A 6,000-nucleotide genomic window follows, 5' to 3' on the forward strand; every position below is an offset into this window, starting at 1 on the left:
TTTTTATTTTTAAGAATTTAATCTCTTTATTTTTTAAATTTCAAATTTAAATCTAAAAATTATACATTAAATTAAATTTATAATTTACAAAATTAATAAATGTTTAAAATTGAAAGGGTGAACCTAATTCTCAGTTTACAAAACTTGGTGGCTCAACTTTCTTCAAACTAAAATTTGGTCTTATTGGCGATCGCATCACCCACTTCACTAGTTTTCGACTCAAATCTTTTCAACTTTTTTTTTTTTTTTTGTGTTTTCTCTTTAGTTTTTAGTTTCAGTTCACTCTGTTTATTTAAAAAACCTTGATAGGTCTAGTTTCAGTCCACTCATGGGGTTTTTGTCTATCATGTTTACTTGGTGATTTTAGTTTTAATTTTAATTTTCATTATTTAGTTTTATCTCTAATCGTATTATGATATATATATACCTATGAGATTTGCTAAGACAATGATACTACCAAATCTATTAGGAATTGTTCTCAAAGAATTTCATTTAGAAAGTGTTCATAAAATTAGGCTTTGAAATTTCATTTAGAAAGTGTTCATAAAATTAGGCTTTGAAATGTTGAGGAGGATAGACCATTTGAGGCTTGGCTTTTTGTGCATATGATGCAATGGGTCTCTTGAGGCTTTTGACAATAATTTTTTGATTGATTGGTGTTCGTTATCAGGTTGGTCTGATGATGGTGAGGTTAGAATGCAAATATGGTTGTTTAATCAAAGTGATGCATACTTGAATTCCTTCTTAATCATTTTAGTGTTGTGATTATTGTCCGGTTGTTTTTGTCTTATATTTGAGCTTTCTTATGCAAACAATGACATTTGTGCATCAACTTATAGTTTTTTTTTTGATATTGTATACACTATGTGTCATGTCTATGTATTCATTATTTATGGTTCCTTTTAAGTAGCGTTTGGTGTGATGGAAAGTTGTCACTTTCCTGTAAATTTAATCAATTGAAAAGTAATTCCAACGTTTAGTATGTCAAATTTTATTTACTTTCAACCTAATTTTACATTGGGAGCTATTTTCCTATGAACATGGCAATGTGATTCTCATGATAAAAGGTGAAAAAGTTAAAAAAATATATTAAGATAAAATTAACCCTATTTTATATTGGTTTTGGATATTAGTCTTACTAATAATCGTAAAAAAAATATATATCGCTTTCTTCCTTTGTCCTACTACTTGATTTTCTCTATTACTTTAACAGATTCTTCGCATATATTATATATACAATTTTTTTAATTTATTCCAAAACAAGATTTATATCTACATGATTTTATATGTGCATTATTATATTTAGAAAATATATGTATGACAAATTTGCTTTCAATTAACATTATAAATTATTATTATTTTAAAATATCAATTAAAATTTATTATTAAATATTTAATCCGAATATTTGTTAAGAATACAATTTATTATGAAAATTAAATACATGAATATTACATTTTATTTGATAAGGGTAGATTTGTAAATTATCATTGCATTCTTAGGAAAATACTTAAACAAATCAAACATGATAATATAATATTCTTAATATTTTAATCAATACATTCCAACGTATACCAAATGTTGCAAAGTAATTGTTAAACTAAAATTTATTTAATAATATGTTTTAATATAACAAATTCAAGTGTTTTTGAATAAAAATTAAAGTTGAACAAAATTGGGCAAAATTGATAAAATCAAATTAAAATGGTTTCAATTGAGTTAAACATTTTCAATCATGTTAAAACTATTTTTAAACAAGTCAGTATTGCTCTAGGTCAAAAAGTATCGATACTTTTTGGCTAAGTATTGGTAACTTTCAAGATATCGATACCCAATCTAAAATCGATACCAAATTGACATTCCATTTTCAATTTTTATAAAAAGTATCGATACCTTTTACCAGGTTTCAATAATTTGTCTTTGGTATCATTGTAAACTAATTTCAACGGTCAATGAACCAGACATTAAATGCTAATAGTATCGATGCATTTTGTTGCAGGTGAATTTAATGATCTGGTATTTTTATCCCCAATGGCTTTATTAACTTTCACAACAACCCCAACGATTGGAAATGTATTAGAGGGTATAAATGCCATGTTCCAAAAGTCCTACAACAAGGAGAGAGGTCATCAAGCCTAAAGATCAATCAACACAACCTTAGTGCTTAATTCATTCATATTCTTCTTGTAAACATTTGTGAGCTTTCATTTTATTCATTCAACTCAAGTGTTATTCTTTGTATTTGTGCTTAATTGGCAAATACATCAATCTTGTAAGGATTACTTCTTAGTTTGCCATTTGTTATTCTCTTTGAGAGGGTTGAGTCTTAAGGTTTGAGTAGAAACCTTAAGGGAGTTACAATATTAAGATTTTGGGTAAAAATCTTATGGGTGATTGTAAGGTTAAATCTTGTCCTCAAAAGTTGTCAAATTAGTAAAATTTAGAAAATTCTTAGCTGTGAAAAGCTAAAGTAGTGGAGTAGACAATTTGAGTCGAACCACTCTAAATTGTTGTTTTCATTGTTGCACATTCTTTCGTTGATTCCACAAGTTTTCTTAAAGGCCAATTCATCCCCCTCTTAGCGATTTCGAGTTGATCTTTCGAGCTAACATTAATTTTCTCGCAATCACATTTCCATTAATTACATTCCAAAAAATCACATTTCATTGGAATCATAACATGAGAAAGCATTAAATGCCACCTTAGTGATAAGTATTTTTGTTATTCATAAAAGAAGTTTAAAATGTAAATTTGTTACCATATATAGACAAATATTGAAATTTGTCGCTATATTTTATTCTAATTGATATTTGATATTATACATTGAGAATATAAGTAAACTTACAACTCAACTTGTATGTGATTGAATTTTTCTACTAAATTTTATCGAATATTGCCACCAAATTTGATTTTTTAAAGATAAAAAATTTTCACCTTGATATTGATCGTGAGGATTAAAAACAAAATTTAACAAGAAAAAAAATTCTTTTCAAATCTTTTATTTCAATAGTTAAAAATAAGTTATTTTTAAAAAAAATATTGAAATTTGATAAATTAACTTGAATTTTTATTTAATGAAATAAAGACTTGAAAATAAAAAATATACATCAAAAAAGAATTTTCTTTATAAAATAATAATTTTTTTATACAATATTGAAGGTGGAGGATGGGAGGTCACATGGTTTGAACCCAAGTCTAGGCTTTTTTTTATACAAATAACCTTAAAAAAAATTAATTAACAAAATGACCTGGACCAAAAATTAGTTAACGAAATGACCCGTTTTGAACCGTGTAACTTGGTGCCGCCGGTTGGTCAAGTGGCAGCACCCACTTTTCGGTGCCATCATTAGCCAATCGTCAAGTTTAAAAAAAAATGGTGCCGTCACTTTCTCAGACGACACCCGTATTTCAAAATACCTGTGAAAAATGCAGGTATTCAAAGTGGAAAAAAAGGGAAAAAAATTTAATGAGTGTCACTGATATGTTAGGCAACACTGGTGAAAATTTTTAAAAAAAATTGGTGCCGTCGCAGTGTCAGGTGGCACCAGTGGCTGTCAGGGTAAAATCTATTTTTAATAGGTATCATTAGATTGTTAGGTGGCACCAGTGGCGGAAATATTTTTTTTGGGTGCCAGCAATGTGTCAGCAACACTTTTTTGTTGGGTATCGTCGGTCTGTTCGATGGCACTGATGAAATTTTTTAAAAAAAATTAATTGGTGCCACTACACTGTTAGGAAACACTACCCACTATCCTGATGTGCTAGCATTTGAAGACTCACATATTTCATTTGCTGTGTGGGGAGTGCACCATTATCCTGAAAGACATTGCATTGCAAATCGGGCTCCCAGTTGACGGCGAGGTTGCAGTCATGAGTTCAACTATAATTAAGGCTCCAATTAATGGTGGTTATACGGTTACAGGTTCAACTATAACTCGGGCCTCAATTGATAGTGGTTATGCAACCATGGGTTTAAGTTTCATACCACGAGAAGAGGATGCTTTATAAACCATATACATAAGTTTGAGATCATAATCATAGGGAAAAACTAAGGGGCAACAAAAATTATAGTTATTAATGAATTCTTTAATCACAGCAATCCTCAAACTTAAGTATGGGGTATATAAACCATTTTCTTCCGGTGGCATGAAACATTAACCAGTGACCGCATAACCAATGCCAAATAGGGGCTCGAGTTATAGTTGAACCCGTGATCGCATAATCACTATTAATTGGGGCCCCTAGTTATAGTTGAACCTGTGATCGTATAACCACCGTCAACTAAGAGCCCGAGTTGCAATTCCATGACTTCTAGGGTTATGGTGCACTTCCCACACAATTGATAAAATGTGTGGGTTTCCGAATGCCACCGTATCCCCATGAACTCCAACACACCTTAAAACTATCCTAATTTATTCCTAGCACACCAACGCAAATCAATCTTTCTCCCCAAATTTCCAACACCCAACACAAAACAAAAATTGGAAAGAAGAGAAAGAGTCATGTTGGAAGCATTTTGAGCTAAGGTGGCAGCAATGAGGTTGAAAGTGCATCGTACAGTGCGAGAGAGCTAATAGAGAATGATAAAGTGAGAAAAAAAAATAATTGAAAAAAACACTGAGAAAAAAAGAATAAGATAATATAGTAAGCAGGTGATTATTCCAACTATAGTTAGTATCATTATCATACAAGTTAAAATGACAGTGAGGATCATCATATTTCGATCTATTATTCTTGTAACTACAATTACGATAGCTATAAAACAAATTTTCTTGTTCACTCAAAAAAGAACCATCATTGGTAAGATGAAAACAAATTTATTTTCACCATTAAAATATATGGAATAAGGGTCTTAATTAGTATCTCTAATTATCAGAATGAATTTTCGGATGTCTTTAACGTCAACTAAATGATTTATATCATGCATGTTTTCATTCGTGCAATCATATATCATGCGAAACCTATTAAAAATTATATATTTTCTTTCCCAATTTATTCTAACTCGAAAAAAATATTATTTGAGGTGAAAAGTAATTTAACGGGTATTGACGGTGGGAAAAAAATTAGTATTAGAAAAAAGATGAGAGAAGAAAAAAAGAATACTAAAAATAAAAAAGTAACTAGCGATAAAAACTAAAAATAAAAACGGAACCGAAAAAAGACCAGGCCTGTTGTCACGACGTGACCGGACGATTACAGGTTCCCCCATTTTTCCTTTTCTTTTTTGTTCTTGGTTTTTGTTTCTTTCTCTTTTTGGTATCCCCAATATAAATGGGGATGTCCCCCATTCCCCTTTATTCGAAAATTGAAAGGAAAAAAAAAGTTTTGAAGTTTTTGTTAGTTGTTTTTGTTTGAAGGGAAAATTAATTTGTGTTGGTATTTTAGAAAGAAAATTTGATAGTACATGGTAAGTTTTTTTTTTATGTTTATTATAATAACTTGAGTATTATATTAATTTTTTCATTTTAAATATTTGTTAATATTTATATAATTAAGATTATATTTATATTTCTAATCATAAATATTATATTTGTGTTTAAGGTGGAGGGATAGATTAAGATAGCTTTAATGTTTTTTTTTTATAATTTTTTTTAGTTTGTAATAATAATGATTATAAATGTATATTTTATTACAATGTGGCAGCACAAAAAAATTATTACAGAAATTAGCGGTGGCACCTGATAGTCCGACGTCATCCATTAATTTTTTTTACCTTGATAGCCACTGGGTCATCAGAGACATCGACAACACCGATTAAAAATATATTTTATTCTTTTTTTCTCTATCGTGAATACCCGTATTTTTCACAAGAATTTTGAAAAAAATACGGGTGTCGTCTGACATAGTGACTACACAAAAATATTCTTTTTTTTGAACCTGATAATTGGCAAATGATGAAGTCGAAAAAGTGGGTGGTATCGCTTGACCAATTGATGGTACCGAGTTACACTATTCAAAACAAGTCATTTCCTTATATAATTTTTGGTCCAAGTCATTTTATT

The sequence above is a fragment of the Gossypium hirsutum genome, chromosome A08, assembly GCF_007990345.1.
Source record: "Gossypium hirsutum isolate 1008001.06 chromosome A08, Gossypium_hirsutum_v2.1, whole genome shotgun sequence".
Classification (NCBI taxonomy): domain Eukaryota; kingdom Viridiplantae; phylum Streptophyta; class Magnoliopsida; order Malvales; family Malvaceae; genus Gossypium; species Gossypium hirsutum.